The sequence below is a fragment of the Sus scrofa genome, chromosome 8, assembly GCF_054392235.1.
Source record: "Sus scrofa isolate SSC_HxYL_T2T_F1_AM1 chromosome 8, Sscrofa_HxYL_maternal_Yorkshire_Landrace_v2.0, whole genome shotgun sequence".
Classification (NCBI taxonomy): domain Eukaryota; kingdom Metazoa; phylum Chordata; class Mammalia; order Artiodactyla; family Suidae; genus Sus; species Sus scrofa.
Genome location: NC_139390.1, coordinates 113167959 through 113186508, shown reverse-complemented (window position 1 = coordinate 113186508; position 18550 = coordinate 113167959). Strand labels below are relative to the sequence as shown.

The window sequence follows — 18550 nt, the reverse complement described above, 5'->3', positions numbered from 1 at the left end:
CACACACACACACACACACACACAGGTCCCTTTAGAAACACGGTACATTTTATGACATGATTATTTTTCCACCTTCATCTCCATACCGTTGCTTCATTGTTATTTTAAACTGAATTTTTTGCTGGATGTGACTGTTTACAAGTTGTCATTTTGTCAGTGTTTTTCTCTCTTCATACTTTGCAAAACAGATTTAATACTGTTGTCAATACATGTGAATTGACTTATTCTGTTTTTATGGATTTGTTAAAGCATTTTGTTTCTCTTTTAAGGGTTATCCCAAATTCCATGACTTTTTCTTTTTTTTTTTAATGATGAGTCATTTTTTTAAGTCTTGCCCAGTTTACTTAATCTCTGTGTGCCCTGGCTTTTTAATCTGCTAAATGGACTCTGAGTGAATTGAAAGGATAATTTGTGCATAATACTTAGCAAAAAGCCTAATTTATCTCTTGAACTGGCCATGGCAGTTACTCATGAAGAGAAGGGGTCCTTGTTATGATTTCTTGGGTCTTGATGGACTTCCCGTGATGGCTTTTACATTTTTTTTTTCTCATCTCTTTCTGCTATGTCTGTGAGCTCTGAGCTGACATGTAAATTTTCTGACTATATTTGAGACTGCAGTGCCAGAGAGGCTGTGTGTATGCTTTATGGTCCACTGATATTTTGGGGTTTTTTGGGACCACACTGGTGGCACATGAAGTTCCTGGGATGGGGCAGAATATGAACTGCAGCTGCTGGCCTACGACACAGCAACACAGGATCTGAGGCTTGTCTATGACCTATGTTGCAGCTTGGAGCAACGCCAGGTCCTTAACCCACTGAGCAAGCCAGGGATCAAACCTGCATCCTCATGGATACTAGTTGGGTTCTTAACCTTCTGAGCCACAGCAGGAACTCATCATGGTCCACTGTTTGAATTGAGCTAGGATTCCAGCCATTTCCATCAAGACAGCAGGCCTGTGACTAAATCAGTCTGGAATGTTGTAGATTAGTCCACCTACCAGCAGAATACCACAGAAATCTCTGTGTATGCTTCACACCACAGAAGAATTTCTCACCCAAGGTCTACCTGAATTCCTGACTCCCAAAATCTTGAGATTTAAGACAATGATTGTTATTGTATAAGCCATGAAGTTTTGGGACAGCATTCGATAACTGCAACACTGGTATGTAGAAGTGCAGTGGCTTTTGTATCCTGTGACTGAGTCCAAGGGATGAGGCTTAGGCAAAAAGAGCCTCAGAAGAGCCTACCTGACGTTTGCTCGTGGAGAGAATCCTTGTCACCAGTCAGAATGTGCCAGGTGCAACTTCAGGTCAGTGGAATGAGAGGCAAACCCAGACACTGGCTTTAATTAGCTTGGAGGCCCATCTGGCCTGTTGAACATGACTGGCATTGACGTTTACTCTCTGCGTCTCTTGAGTGGATGGAGCTGCTTTCAATAGACCACACACGGACCATGAGGGTATCAATAGGGCAAATATGTCTGCGGGAAGACCTCGACCTGCCAGCTGAGAGTAATTACTGGCCAAGGCAATAAAAGAGACCAGCCAGTCCCCCATGCAGGTCGCATATAGCATCCACCCTCCCTTGCTGTCCACTCACAGCTGCTGCTTAGCTTGTTGAAGTAAGTGGAAGGTCTTTCATGAACCCATTAACCCCTAGGCACCCCACCCATGAACCCATTCAAGGCAGAACCCCAGGTCCATGTTCTCTTTCTTTCTGTACCCAAGACCTTCCATGTCTGGTATACCCTCCAGGACTTTTGAGTGGTAGATGTTTTTTCAGAGTTCCCTGATGGCTGTTGCTGAGGTGTGTCTTAGAATCATGATGAGAGCCACGGGCTGATCCAGCCACAGCGACGGCTCCAAAAGAAGTGTCTGTGGGGAACTCACCACAAGTAGAAGAACCCACGTGAGAGCACAGAGGGGTACCCAGTGTTTTGTGGGTTCACTCTGCAGGCAAATATAAAATATAAGAATAGAATATAGGGTGCAGGAAAGGAAAAACGGGGTCTCTCAAGTGGTCAGTTAGCCAGGTGACCCAGAGCTTTCTAAAAGGGAACTTTGTGGGCTGGGCAGCCTGGTTCCTTATCTAGTTGTTTGAGTAGCTGTGTCTTTCCTACTCCTGGCAACATGTGGATTCCAGATGGAGGTCGTGGAAATGGATGCCTCGGTTGTCAGGCACTTGCATTACAGTCAGCAAAGCTTATTATCAGGCACTTAGACTACATTCTTCTCTGTAGTTATTTTAGATTTGCACTTATTCCTCTGAGGGCCTCTGAGGACCAATAAAATTATAGTTAATTTGAAAATGCAAACACATTTCTACACTTTGTGTCATATAGAGTTCAGACAAGATTTGAATATGAATGAGTTCTTTGTTTCTGAGACTCATTTGTCTCACCTATAAAATGGGAATAAGAGTGAATTACCATCTGGGTTATTTATGAGAATTAAATGAGATAACCTTATAAAGCACTGAGAACAGTGCTTGACACTGGTAAATTCACAATCAGGGATAGTTTTTTATATGATTGCAGCATAGGAAATACTTTAGCGATGTAAGTAAGTCATAGATATGTAATATTTGTAAGTCATAATTTACAATTCTGTGAAGAGCATAGTCTTTTAATAACTCAGGTAAAAGCATTTAAAATTGAGGGATTTGAATTCTAGCCTCTTTCTCTTCCTTCCCTTCTGATAAGTGTGGGGAAAATGGGAAAATGACCACAAGAGACCAGGATAATCCAGCCATGAACAAACACATTCCAACTGTTTTTAATCATCTATGTATAAAGCAATAAGAAACAGACATTTGTAGAGATTAAAATCAGTTCTGATGTAAATAAAAACAGCTACAAAGTCAGTTTTAAAGAGGTCGCATAAGACAGATCCATGGAGAATAAAGGAAGGCAGATATAATTAAATTATTGCATGATTCAGATGAATGGTTATTTTTGCCTCAAATTTAACTATAATATTCTAGAAAGGGAAAGAGATGCCTGAATCACTTTTTTTTCCCCCTAAAATCATCAAGACAAGATCTGTATCGTGATAAAGTTTGGGCAAAGGGCAACTGGAAAAATGAATGAAAGAGAGGTAGGAAAAATGATGGAAAAGATGGAAATTTAGTTGACAGGGAATAGAACATCAGGGAGGGTCTGTTTATAAATCTCATCGATCATACTCATAGCGAAGGGCAAACTCAGAAAAAAGTTAATGCAGTGCCTGCTTACTGTTGGACCTACACTCTGAGACTTCTGCCTGTTCACAGTTTGGGAAAGAAAAGTGGCAAGAGGTAACTGATTTTCATCTTAACTGTTCTGAGGAAATTTTTTTTTTTTTTTAAATTTCCAACAACAAGAGGATGGCATGGAAAAAGGAAAAGATAGTTAATTACCTGGAAACTAAACACCACTCTCTTGTTACCATGTTTCTAAACATCATAAACTACTTCTGGGAAACAGACACTTACCAGACCTGTCTTCCTGTATCCCCTAAAGGTGGCAAAACCTAAAGCTTTGCCTGGATTAGGCTTTACAAAGATACTGTAAATACTCTTTAGCAATTTCATTTTACTTGGCATTCCATATTGGGTAGCTTCCCTGAGCTATAAAATAAACGCAGGTCCCAGGATTGTGAGAATGGATGACTCATTAATCATGGCATTGGGGTCCTCAGAATGGTTTGGTCAGTCAGTAAACCCATTGTCCCCTTTGCCACATAACATTCAGATTACAGTGTCCTCTCTCTCTCTCTGAGGGGTAGAGGTAGTGACAAGAACCCAAGGAGATTTGGAAGAGACAGGAGGAAACAAGAATGGTGAAATTTACAAATGAGCTACCATTTTTCAATTCCCGTACTTAAACTTTTGCACTTACTGGTTAGTACTGAGAATGTCTGATGAAGAGGGAAAAGCAAGGGAGAGAATATTGTTTTGAAGATGCCCTTTTAATGTGTCTTTTTTTATAATTTTATTTTTTATTGAAATATAACTAACATCTAACGTTATATTAAAGTGTCCAATGTAATGATTCAATACTTGTATATATTGTGAAATTATCACCACAAAAAGTTTAGCTAACATGCATCACCGCAGGTACCTACAGTTTTTTTTCTTGTGATAAGAATTTTAAGATCTATCTCTTAGCAATGTTCAAATATACAATTACAGTATCATTAACTGCAGTTACTGTGCTGTACATTACATCCTGGTGACTTACTTATATAATTTTTTTAAGGAATTTTAATAAGTGCAAAATGGACAAATCATATTTTCCAGGCAAATCCTATTGAGTTAATCTAGGACTAAATGAATTAAAATATCTCTGTTGATTATTTTGGACATGACTTGGAAAAACTAAATATGAATATTTCCTTGAAAGACAGAAGACGGTGTACTTGAGATTTAAGTTCTCATACTATTCCCTTTTGCCATTTCTTTAGAAATTACTGATTGCTATCTGCTCAGCTTGATTATATGTAAAGGAAATTAGTCTCTTTCCTCTATGATATATACGCCTTTCCCCAAATACATGCTTTTACAAGTGAAGCACCCAGTTTTTTTTTTGGTCTTTTTTGTCTTTTTAGGGCTGCACCCACGGCCTATAGAATTTCCCAGACTAAGGGTCTAATCAGAGCTGTAGCCACCAGCCTGCACCAGAGTCACAGAAACGTGGGATCTGAGCCATGTCTGCGACCTACACCACAGCTCACAGCAACGCTGGATCCTTAACCCACTGAGCAAGGCCAGGGATTGAACCTGCAACCTCATGGATTCGCTAGCCCCTGAGCCATTACGGGAACTCCAGAGCACCCAAATTTTAAATGTACTGTTTCTTCATAAACCTGCAGTTAATACATTTTACTCTAAAAAATACTGAGTTTTGGCCCTGTTAACCCATGGAAATATCAGCAGTGCTTCCTTTTGCCTATGTCTGGCTACCTGGCTGTGCAGCCAATGTTGTTTTGTTGTTTTTGGCTGATCAGAACCTTGTAAAGAGCACTAATGCCCACTTAGGTGTGACGGCATTCTGTGGGAAACTGATAGAACTGAGATGTTAGAGTTTATAAGGTTTATTTTTTTCTTATATAAACAGAAATCTGATACTTTATGGGTAGCATCAGGAGCCCTACCTTCACTCTGTCCTTAAATATAGACATAGAGCTTTAAATACAACTTGGCTATGCATTGTCCATCCCTTTGAGACCAAGAAGACCTTTATTTCAAAAATAGTAGGCATGCTCTGTAAATGTCAGTTCTCTAGATAGTAAATCTGGGTAAATATTGCCAGAAATTATAATATGGAGCATTAAATTTCTACCTAGATCAGAAAAGGTCTGTACTCCACCTTCTGAGGTTTAAGATGGTTGCTATTGGTAGTGACAACCCACCTGAGAGTGTGGAAAAGAACATGAGTTTCTATTTGATTTTCAAAACTGCGGGAAAGAAGAAAAGAATTTCTGAGAAAACAAACTATTTAAATACGTATACTAGAAATTGAAATGAGAAGTGAGGGATGGATTACTACCATTTGGGGAGTTTTTTGCTCCCTAGTATTTTAGTGGTTGCAATAAATGATATTCACTGCTATATCTTCACAGAGTAAAAGAAATATTGCAGCATAGTAGGCTTTCAAATTATGTGTCAAATGAATTTACAAGTGAGTAAAATGTACCTTTTCATATTTAGAAGGATTATATTTGAAAACATGTATTGAAAAAATGTTGAGCTGGAGTTCCCATGGTGGCGCAGTGGTTAACGAATCTGACTAGGAACCATCAGGTTGTGGGTTCAATCCCCGGCCTTGCTCAGTGGGTTGAAGATCTGGTGTTGCCATGAGCTGTGGTGTAGGTCGCAGACGCAGCTCGGATCCCGTGTTGCTGTGGCTCTGGTGTGGGCTGGTGGCTACAGCGCTGATTCAACCCCTAGCCTGGGAACCTCCATATGCCACGGGAGCAGCCCAAGAAATGGCAAAAAAAGACCAAAAAAAAAAAAAATGTTGAGCTATAACAATTTGAGGAACTCTAACCTCTTTTATAATGTTTTTCTTCCAATTTTGAGATGTAACTGACATACAGCACTGTGCAAGATTCACATGTACAGCCTGATGATTTATGTACATGACAAAATAATCACCATAATATGTTCAGTGAACATCCACCATCACATGTAAATATAAAATAAATTTTTCCTTGTGATGAGAACTTGAAGGGTTTACTCTCTAAACAATTTTCATATGTAACCTGGAACAATATTAATTATATTAATCATGGTGTACATTAGCTCACTTAGTACTTTTTATAACTGATGTTTATACATCTTATAACTGATGTTTGTACCATTTGACCGCATTTATCCAATTCCCCCTTCCTTCAGCCCTCGCCTCTGGTAACCACAGATCTGATCTATTTTAGTATGAGTTTGTTTGTTTTTGAGGTATAGTTGACCTGCAGTACTTTGTAACTTCTTGGTGCAGAACATAGTGATTCGATATTTCTGCACATTACAAAGTGACCACTGTAACAAGGCTAGTTACCTTTCTGTCACCATACACAGATAGTACATTGTTACTGACTATATTTCCTGGGCTGTACATTTCATCCCCATGACTCATTTATTTTGTAACTACAAGTTTTTACTTCTTAATCTCCGTTACCCATTTCTCACCACACCCTCCACCCCTAGCAACCACCTGTTCTCTGTATGTATATCTCTGTTTCTATTTTGTTATGATTGTTCTTTTTTTTATTTCTTAGATTATACACATAATTGAAATCATAAATTATCTTTCTCCATATGACCTATTTCACGTAGCATAACACCCTTTGGGTCCATCCATGTCAAATGGCTAAATAGGATTCCATTTGTGTGTGCGTGTGTGTATGTTCGCATGTATCACATCTTCTTTATCCATTCATGTGATGATGGACACTTAAGTTGTTTTTATATATTGACCAGTGTAAATGATGTCATGAAGATAGGAGTGCATGTGTCTTTTTTGATTAGTGTTTTTGTAATCTTTGGATAAATACTTAGAAGTGAGATAGCTGGAAAAGATGTTAGTTGTATTCTTTTAATATTTTTGAGGAATCTCCAGACTGTCTTCCATGATGGCCGCCCCAATTTACATTCCCACCAACACCAAGCATGAGGCTTATCTTTTCTCAAGATCCTTGTCAACACTTGTTATTGTCTTTTGATAATAGCAATTCTGACAGGTGTGAGGTGATAGCACATTGTGGTTTTGATTTGCAGTTCCCTAATGATTAGTAATACCTAATGCCTTTTCATGTGCTTGTTGGCCATCTGCCTTCTTTGGAAAATATCTATTCAGGTCCTCTGCCCATTTCTAGTCAGATTGTTTGGTTTTTCATTGTAGTTGAATTCTAGTTTCTTACTATTGCGATAAGAAAAGATGCTTGATATGCTTTCAGTCTCCTTTGATTTTTTGAAACTTATTTTGTGTCCCAACATTTGGTCTCTCCTTGAGAGGGTTCCATGTGTGCTTGAGAAGAATGCATATTGTTTCATTTGGATGGAATATTCTGTACAAATCTATCAAGTCCTTCTGGTCTGATGTTTCAATTAAAGCCAGTGTTTTCTTGTTGAATTTCTGCGTGGGTGATCTATTTACTGATGCAAGTGAGGTGTTAAATCCTCTATTATTGTGTTCTTTTCAACTTGCCCTTTGAGGTCTATTAATAATTGTTTTATATATCTTGGTTTTCCTCTATATAAGGTGCATATGTATTAATCACGTTTATGTCATCTTGATGAAGTCTCCCCTTTATTATAATATAATGTCCATTTTTGTCTTTTATTACTTTTTTGTCTTGAAGTTTATTTTTGTGTAAATATGAACATGGTGACATTCCCAGCTGACATTTGCTTAGAGTATCATCTTCTGTCCCTTCACTACCTATGATTGTCTTTGGAGCTGAGTTGTAGTCAAATGCTTTACCCCTGAGCTATACCCCTGGAACTGAGTCGTTTCTCCATAGGAAGCATATAGTTGGATCTTGTTTTTTAATCCATCCGGCCCCTCATTGTCTTTTGTTTGGAGAATTCAATCCGTTTGTAGTTAGGGAGAATATTTGTAGATGAGGACTTAGTACTCTGCCATTTTTCTTTTGTTTTGTGTCTCCATTGTTTCTTTTTCCCTTTGTTTGTGTCTACCATTTTGGTTTGGTGGTTTTCTCTGTTTTTCTCAGTTTTCTCTTTTTATATGTCTTGTGTCTCTGTGTGTGTTTAGTGGTTACCATGAAAGTTTGTATAGAACACTCATAGATAAAATTGTCATTTTTCTGCTGATAGTATCTTATCTTCATTTTCCTGTATTTTTTTCTTTTCCTCTTCCAATTTTATGTTTTTGTTGTCTCAAATTATTCATTTTTATGTTGTGACTTTGTTACCCAACTGAAATAACTTTATATTTTTTTATGCTTTCTTCTTTGCTCCTTTTAACCTTTATGCTTTAATAAAGTGTTTGAAAAGCTGTTCTTTTAATGAGTTTCAATTTTCTGGTTCTTTTTAGCACCTTGTTCAAAGTTTTATGTACTTTGCCTTTTATTTTTGGTAGAAGAGCTTCTTTCTTGTTAAGCAAGTCTCATGTTTATGAACTCTCCCAGCTTTTGTTTGTCTGGGAATATCTGTATTTCTCCTTCATATCTCAGTTATAACTTTCCTGGGTACAGTATTCTTAGGTGACAGTTTTTATTTTTTAGGATTTCAGGAATGTCATTTCATTCTCTCCTGCCCTGTAGGGAGAATTTCTGATAAGAAATCTGCTGATAGCCTAAGCCTTTACAATTCTTTCTTTGTCATGGACTTTTGACCTTGTTAATATAACATTTCTTGGAGAAGGTCTTTTCCATTGAGGTAATTAGATGTTCTCTTATCTTCATGGATTTGTATGTTCAGTTCCTTCCACAGTTCTCAGGTATTATTTCTTTAAATAAACTCTTTGTTTCCTTCTTCTCTTTGCCTTCTGTAACATCTGTTACCCTACCATTTTCTTTCATTAATGGATTAGTTAGCTCTCATAGAATTTTCTTTTTTTTCTATCTTATTTCTCTTTCCTCTTCTATTTGTATCAGTCCTAGATTTTTATCTTTAAGCTTGCTAATTCTCATCCATATGATCTCAATTCCTACTGCTTTCTAAAATATTATTCATCTAGTTTATTGAGTTCTTCAGCTCCTAAATTTCTATTTGCTTCTCTTTTGGAGTTTCTGTCTCTTTAGTAAAGTATTACTGTGTTCATTAATTTTATTCATGAGCTCATTAAACTGTGTTTCTGAGTTTTCTTGTAGCTCCTTGAGTTTCTTAATGACAACTATTTTGAATTCTCTGTCAATTATGTTGATTTCTGGAGAATTGCCATTTTCTTTTTGTGGTATAGTGTTACTGTGCTTCTTTGTGGTGCTTGAATTTTTCCTGTTTCTGCATTTGGAGGAAAATGACAAGTTAGGTATTAGAGTTCTTTCTTTTGTTTTCTGGTAGGTGGTGCTGTAAGACAAATTTTTGGTTTCTCTTCCCTGAGGTTTCCAGCCTCTACGGTGTCTAAGAAATATGGCCCTCTGACTTTGATATAGCATTTTTTTTTTCTTTTTTGCTTGTAGGGTCTTTGCTGTCTTGTTTCTGCCAGAGTTACTGTCATCACCAGGGTGGTGGGCTCTTCCCATGTGTCCAGGATCCCCCGAGTCACACCCTAACAGGAGGAGGATGGTGGCGGGTACCCAAGTTTTTGCAGCTGCCTTTCTGTGTCTGGTGTTAAAAAGTTCACAGGATTTGTCACTGCAAATGGAGAGGGGGGTTGAGGGGTAGGGAGCGGGTGGGGGTGGGTATGGGCACTGCAGCATTGGAGGGACTGAGTCCGAGTCCCCATTTTCTCTGCTGCCCTGTTACCTGTGACTAACGGTGCCACTGTGATCCAGAGGCTGGAGTCATGTGTGCTACCTTCGCTGCTGCGATGTGTTCTCTGAGGCTGTGGACTCAGCTGCCATGGTCAGCGGGCTGGGATTACAGACACTGATCCTGCTGTTCCCTCTAATCTATCTCTAGTCCACCTACCTTTAGATGTGCATGTGTGTAGAATTCTGTAGCACCCTGTTGTATTAGGTAGAGGCACCTTTTTGAATTGTGGGTGTTTTACTAGTTGTAGATTGAAGGGGATGTAGAAGGGTAGTTTTTCACCCTGCTATGTTTCTGAGGTCCCTGGAGAGAGTAGGCTTTAAGTTTTTAACTTTCATTGATTTGAAGGTATAATGCCACTCTCTTCTCATTTTGCAGTTTCTGCTGAAAAGTAAGCTGACAGTATTATAGGAGTTCCCTTATTTGTAACTTGCTTATTTTTTTGTTGCTGCCTTTAAGATTCCCTGTCATAAATTTTTGCTGTTTTAATTATAGTGTGTCTTGGTGTGGACCTCATTAGGTTGATCTTGTTGGGACTCTCTGTGCTTCCTGAACCTGAATGTCTCTTTCTTTCTTTCTTTCTTTTTTTTTTCCCTTTCTTTTTTCCCCTCACCCTGGATTAGGGGAGTTTTCAGCTATTATTGCTTCTGATAAGTTCTCTGCCCTTCTCCCTCTCTTTTCTATTCCTAGGACCTCTATAATGTGAGTGTTAGTATGCTTCATGTTGTCCCAGAAGTCTCTTAAACTGTCCTCATTTTATTCTTTTTTTTCCCTTTTTTTCTGTTTAAACTGGGTGATATCCACTACTCTATCTTCCAGTTTGCTGATCTGTTTCTTTGTATCTTCCAATCTGTTGTCAGTCCTTCGAGTATATTTTTTGCTTCAGTTATTATATTCTTTAGCTCTGTTTGGTTCTTCTTTGTATTTTCTAACTCTGTTAAACGTCTTACTCCATTGATTCTTTTCCCTAGTAGTTCATTGAGCATCTTTGTGTTTATTACCTTCAACTCCTTCACTTAGTTCTTCTAGAGTTTTATATAGTAGTTTCATTTGGAGCATTTCCTATTGCCTTATTTTGTGTGAGTCTCTGTTTTTATTTCTTTGTATTAGGTAGGGTGGTTATATTTTGTGATCTTGGAGATTGGGTCTTATATAGGAGATGTCCTATGGGGCCCAGCAGCACACTCCCCTCTGATCATCTAGTTATATGATCCCCCCATGTGGGGATACTGCTTGGCCTGCTGATGTCTGGGGCTGGGTCTTGGCTGAGGGTCCTAGCACACTGGTGAGTAAAACCAGGTCCTGGGCAGATAGCTGTGGTTTCTATCCTAGTACTGGCCAACTAGTTAGTGGGGTCAGGTCCTGGGGTGGCTGGCTCTGGGACCTGGAACTGGTGGTGCCAGTCCACTGGTGCATGGAGTCATTCCAGCACAAGGGGAGTCTGGGCCAGTCCCTGATACTGGTGAGTAGTGCCAGGTCACCAAGTGTAGAGTTGGCCTCCTGGTAAGTGGGACTGGGTTCCCACTTTGCTGTCTTATAAGGCCTACAATGTCCAGGCACTTGTGTCAACTGACTGGTGGGTGGTTAAGCCCCTGGTGCTAAACAGCTAGAAGGAGGACTCCAAAATGGTGCTAGCCAGCACCAGCATCCTTGTGGTAGAAAGAGCTCCTAAAAATGATTGCTGCCAGTGCCTGTGTCCCCAGAGAGACTCCCAGTTGCCCTTTATGTTTCTGGGGGTTCTCTGTTTGGCACAAATTCCTTTCAGATTATTCCCTCTGTACCTCATCTTTGAGTGTGTGAAATTTTGTGTGTGCCTTTTAAGAACAGAGCCTCTATTTTCCCCAGCACTCAGGCTCTCTTGCATGTAATCCCTACTGGACTTCAAAGCCAGATTTTCAAGGAGCTCATCTTCCTGGTAGGACCCCCAGGCTGGAAAGCCCAGTGTGGGGCTTGAACCCCTCCCTTCTTGGGTTATGATTATCCTCCCATTTGGGCTCACCTTTCCTGGAAATGTGGATCTTGACTATACCATGTCCCCATGCCCCTTACTTGTCTCGTTGTGATTCCTGCTTTATATCTTTAGGTTGTGGGAAAAGTTTTCTGTTTGTATTCATGTTGTTCTCATTGATAGTTGTTTTATAAATAGTTGTAATTTTTGTGTGATTGGGGAGGAAGTGAGCTAAGGGTCTTCCAACTCCACTATCTTGGCCACTCCCCCTTAGTCCCTCAGAAGCCTAAAACCAAGGCCTTGGGACCATATTCCTGCTGGACACTGTAGGGATGGATGTATTCCTTTCTTATTTTGTTTTTTTTTCCCAAGAGTCTTGAGGCTGCCTACATTCCTTGGTTCATTGAAGGAATGTAAACCTTTCTTTACATCATTTCAATTTCTTGCTTCCAGAATCTTATCTCCTACTATATTTTGTAACTTTAAATAAGAGGGAATACCATTGGGGAAATAAAATAACATTAGTTTTAGACAATAATTAATATCATCTGTAAAGTGTATTTACCATCCCCATATGTCCGTGCCAGTCTTCAGATGTGCGCCATTCCCAAGAGGATAACATCCAGTAATACCTGGAGAGGCAAACAGAGGTCCCATCTCTTTCCAAAGCACTAATCTAGGCAGCTGAGGCCACTTGGCTTCATTTTTAGTTTCTATCCCATCTCAATCTTTTGAGGCAGGCTGCACTGAAGGAATTTTAATTCCTTACATATAAAGCCCAGTAATGTGTCACTACTGCTTTGTGACCCATTTGGACCTTGTGCCCTGGGTCTGATAATTAAGTTTCAATGTTATCCCATTTTTCTTGAATTGTTTTGGTACCTTGTTAGAAACCTCTGCTTTGTTCTTTACATCTTTCCCTGTTTTACATCCTATGCCATGTTCCAGACCTGACTGGCATCCTGCTCTCTGCTGAAAGAATTGCATGATACTTTCTCCATTGTACACCCTCTAACATCTATTTAGTGCCAGATTTGTAACTAACCTTGTAGTTAGGTTTTGGATTTTTAAAGACTATGTCCAATAGAATTTCTCTCATTTTATTTAAGTAATTCAGCTGTTATCTTACAGTAGTAATTCTATTATTGCATTTACATACCTTATGCAAACCATTTTGTTATCAGATTTATATTATCTGTATAGATTATAAACACATTTTTCTGTTTTGTTCTGGATGAAGATTAGCATCCTTTTGCATGACAGCACGTACATGTGACACCTCGCTGGGTGGTCACTGCCATTACTACACCTTCCCCAGTCATAGCCATTGCTTCAGGGCTCATCCCTCACCCGTTACCAGAGTTAGCACATTCTCTCATAACCTGAAACGTGCATAACCAGTAGTTCTAAAACATGCTTTCATGAATTGATTTCTCTCATGTACTGTTTGCATTCACACCCACAGATGTATATATGTGTTTATGTACATCTTAATAGACTCTAATTAATTTGTCAAACATGCATTCTGCCCCTGTAGCCAACCTCTGGAAAAATGTATTTTCTTACATATGTAATTCTTAAATATGAACTATTGATTCAAGAAGAAGCCCCATGGAAATCAAAGCCCCATGGAAATCAAAGCAAAATTACATGTACCTAGATTTAACTCCAAAATATGTCACAGTATGCCAGCATTTAGAAAGTCAGTTTTTAGTTCACGTAATTGTAAATGAAAATTGACACTGTCATGAGCTTGTTAACCAAGGCATGAATTTCAGTTTCCTCTGTTCTTAGGAAATGGGGCAGTCTAACCAAAGTGACTGTTTTAGATTTGTTTTCATTTTATGTACTTCAGTGACTCTGCTAAGCTCTCTATCATTGTGGGAATTTTTAAATTGCTTTTGTTTGCAGACTTTCCTGTAGGCAAAATATTGAAATAGTCAAGAGGTGTTTTATTCATCAGGAAAAATTTAAAGGTTTTTCTTGTTCAAGAATTATGAAATAAAAAAAAATCATTAAAGTAAAATGCTAGCAGCATTACTAGCATGAATTCAAATAACCATCTCAAATTATTAAGGATGGTGACTAAATGACTTATTTAGTAATGAGGCTTAATGTGTTACTCATAAGAGATGGACATATAGGTTCTTTTTTGTTTTTTGGAATATAAATAAGCATATCAACAGAAAACAGTATCTTTTTTTTACTTCAGAAAATTATATTGGTATTATATCCTTTATTTAGAAAATATTTGATGCCTGATGAAAAGTTTTGCAGTGTTTAATTTTATAATTTAAATTTATGAATCCATAAAATTTAATTATGTGGTAAAACAAAATGGAAATTTTCAACTATATGGTCAAACATTTTCTCCACATAGTCATTATAAAAATATTAAAATTTCTCTGTGAGTTATCCAGTGTCCATTCTGCAAATTAATTGACAATTTAATTTTACTGACAACATAGAATAAAGAAGAACAGGGGATGGTGGCTATGGAATTATTTAATCCAAAAATATTACTTCTTACTTGCTCTTGACTAAGAAGTGGGGTTGTAACAACAAACAAAAGAAATGCACTGTAAGCTAACTGGTTAGTGAGAAAATCAAGTAATTATACATAGAGCCATTTACAGAGTCTACAATATACTGGAAAGGTAAGTGACAAATTACATGAGAAATTGTGAGGCATCAGGAGTTAATTTAGAATGGGGTTGGTTTTAGAGATATATGAACTTTAAAAAACTTATCACTACAGCTGCTTTCACAGAAATTTTTCAGGATTGAATCGTTTAATAATAGACCTATAATTTATACTATCATAATATATTTTGTGTTCATTTTTTGTATATAATAATTTTTATATTATTCCTATTACAAAATAAACGTTCTCAAATTTGAGTCAGAAATATATTTATGCACATACTGTATATGTGTGTGTGTGTGTGCGTGCATGTGTATGCGTCATAAAACGTAGAATGGTCAACCTTAATTGAGTTCAGGTTATCCAATAGGTGATATTTCAGGTAATTCTATTTTGTACTGTGTGCAAATTTAGACTCATTTATTCCATTATTAACAAAAATTCATGTCAAAGTGGCTGCCTCTTAACATTATATTTTGACAGGCTGGGTCCTCCTGTTACCAGTGGAGGGTTGGGGTCAGAGCGTAGAGGCCACAAACCTCAGGAAGGGCCAGAAAAATAGGAAAAGAAACACATCTTGTAAAGAGAGTGGATCAGTGATGTTGAAATAGTCTCCTCATAGTGGAATATTGACACTTTTGTGGAATATTAATGAAAAACAGGGATGGAGGATGGAAAGGACAATAATAGGCAATGGTTATTGATATTTATCATGTGAGGAGTTGCATTTAATGCTCTGTATTCTTTATGGGTCATCCTTGTAAGGTACTTTCATTTTTAGTACTTTAAAGAGAAAAACACTGAGATTTAGAAAGTTTGAGTAACTTTTCCAAAAGTAACTTAGATGGTTAGTGGATGTGGAAGCTGAAGAATGTCTCTCCAAAATATACCCCCCTCCCAATCTCTCAACTCCGTAAATGCTACTTTAAATGGCAAAAGGAGGGTCTTTGTAGATGTGTTATTAAGGACATGAACGCAAAGAGATTATTCTGGTTTATTCAGATGAAATCACATGCATCTTTATGAGAGAGAGGCAGAAGGGTATTTTGCACAGAAAGGAATGTGATGTGATGGCAGAAGCAGAGGCAGCGCCATGTGGCCACAAGTCAAGGGATGCTGGCAGCCCAGGAAGCTAGAGGATGCAAGAAGCACTTTACTCCCTAGACCCTCCGCAGGGAACACAGCCCTGTTGACACCTTGATTTTGGTCCAGTGATACTAATTGTGGGCTTTTGCTCTTCAGAGGCTTTTGAGAGAAAAAACATTCTGTTAAGTTTCTAAGGTTATGTTAATTTATTATCACAGGTATAGAAAACTAATAAGGTAGATTTATGAAATTAAGCAAATGTCTGTCTGTGGAAATAGAGCTTTCGACTGTGTTACAGATCATACATATAAAATATAAACATAAAAATTATCAGATTTTGGAGTTCTCTTCGTGGCTCAGCAGTCAACAAACCCGACTAGGAACAATGAGGATGCAGGTTCATCCCTGGCCTCGCTCAGTGGCTTAAGGATCCTGCGTTGCCATGTTACTGTGCGCATACTGTGGCATAGGTCTCAGACGTGGCTGGGATCCTGTGTGGCTGTGGCTGTGGCTGTGGCCAGCAGCTATAGCTCCGATTTGACGATTGGACCCCTAGCCTGGGAATTTCCAGATGCTGTGGGTGTGGCCCTAAAAAGAAATGGAAAAAAAAAAAAATCAGGGTTTTGTTTTTTTTTTTTTTTTTTTTTTTTTTTAGCACTAAAACTAGAAGGAGAAAACTTAAGTAAATGGGATGTGTGTGTGTATATGTATATCATATGTGTATGATAGTTTAAAAACTCTCTTAAGTCTTTAAAAGTAATATCTTAATTTTATAGTTTGTATACACACACACGGTCTGTTCACAGTATTGTTTGGCTAATCCAAACTAAGGAAAATGTTGGTACAGTTTTATTATACATTTATTTCATACTATATTCCTGAAGATAATTAACTTTTACTGATAATTAAATGAGCTTGCGTGTGCTTAGTTTATCACTACCCTAAGAGGCATACTTTCCTCCAAATTTGAACTGCTGAAATTTTGAAATATATTCTTCCCACTTTTCATTTCTCACAGACTTTTAAAAGGTTAATCTGATAACTAATGTTTTCATTAATTTTCTATGGCTTAAGTCTATTTTCTATCATTTCATTATCATTGTACCCCGGCCGTACTGTAATCATTTTAGGTGAATTCTGCACACATCTTTTTCTGAAACATATAATGTATTTGTGCAGTTCTGAACTCAGTTTATTTTTGTGTTTTTTTAGCACATCTTAGCCTAAGCTAATTCTAATAGATTTTCTCCTAGGTTTTTACCTTCCATGGTCATGTTTGCCCATGAGAGTAAAGATAATGTAAGATTTTTTTTTAAGCTAAAAATCTCCTTTTTATGTTGAGCTTTTTTTCTGTTTTAGAAATTTTTAGGTAAGTGCAGGGCACTTTAAGGAGAATTTTTTTTAAGAAGTCACCTAGTGCCAATAATTCTAATCAAATATGGGAAGTTTTGCATGTTATTTTTCTTTAAGTATTGATTGTTCATGGTCTCATAATTGTAAGAAATACATATTTAAGTATAGTTCTCTTTGGCTATTGTGTTAGCCAAATAAGATGATGAGAACTATAAAGTGTAGAGAGATTGATACGACATAAAATTACTTTGCATAAATTGACATTGAAAATATGACCAATAAAACTGGAGGGATTGGTGCACATTATCTAGTTTGCCTATAATTTCTTTTCCCAGTATTTTTCTATAGTGCTGTCATATTTTCTTAAAGGTCTCTTTACAAGTAAACTCTAAAGAATATTTGCAAACCATTATGTCACTACTACAATGTTATGGAAGGCCTTTGTCCCTGGGGATTTATTTGGTGGTTTCTTTTTCTTACATTTATTGTGATTTAGATCTTTTAAGAAATGCTACCTTAATTTTCTTCCAAATTCATTTGTGGTCCTTAAATAGGTATGACAGTACATCTCACAAGATAATACACAAGTTTGTTCAATACCATTGTTTTCACTTCGATAAAAATGCTGATTTTCTTGAAATGAGCTACTTATTCCTAAAATATGGACATTTTTTAATTATCAAGTCCTATAAATATCTACATATTCCTTGTAGATAGATACCTGGTTTATTCTGTGGAAAATCTAGAAATTGTTTGTGAATACCTAACAATGAAGGATGAGGCAACAAGTACATGAAGAATTTCCTCCTTCTCTGTTGTGAATGGTAAACTCACATCCATGTTTGTAGCACATTGCATTTTCCAGAGATGACTACACAACCCTTCTCTCATGCTGTGCTTAAAAAAAGAGTCTGACACTCTTCCCCCCTGGAAGATCTGTGTTCTCTCCTCTTGAATCTGGGTTGGAAGGGAATCTCCTTATCCCCAGAGAACATGGTAGAAGCAAATTCTATGTGATCTTCATGCAAAGATTGTAAAAATGTTATAGGTTCTGTCTGGCTTTCTCCCTGTCAGGGTATGGAACCTGGCCGTCACTGTCCTCTGGGGAAGCCTGGAACAGCCCATCTGAATGGACCACGTGGACAGGCACAGTGGATGGGAACTGAGGCTTTTAGATGACAGCCAGTGTCAACCAGCAGATTTGTAAGTAAATTATCCTCCAAAAGACTCCAGGCCCAAGTCTCTGGTGTTTCATGCCCAAGGCCACCAATGTTGTGGAAAGGAGACAGTCTGTCACTGCTGTGCCCTCTCTGTAGTCCTAACCACAGAATCAGTGGCTATTTTGTGCCAGTAAGTTTTACAGTAATTTCTAGCATTGGATAACTGGAATAATATTTAGTAAAGAAGTGAGTATATCTTCAATTAATATACATAGTAGATCAGTTTTCTTTTTTTCTTTTTTAAATTCTTCGTGAGACATGGCCATACAATTAGTTTATGTCTATGTATTAATAGGCTTTGTCTCATTAAATAGAATAAAACATTTAATTCACTTTTATTAAGTTAACAGTTGTTCACAATTGGTCTTAACAGTAGAGTTACCAAT

The 18550-nt window shown here is 37.7% G+C and overlaps 1 protein-coding gene across 8 annotated transcripts in view; it reads left to right on the top strand.

The window, feature by feature from the left end:
• The window catches only part of LOC106507797 (uncharacterized), a 137618-nt gene that overhangs the window by 15344 nt on the left and 103724 nt on the right, over window positions 1–18550 (top strand). For all 8 annotated transcript variants that reach the window (XR_014813821.1, XR_014813822.1, XM_084973952.1 and 5 more), the window contains one exon: window positions 18019–18147. The gene's annotated coding sequence lies outside the window, so the exon portion shown is untranslated. The remainder of the gene's footprint in view (window positions 1–18018; window positions 18148–18550) is intronic.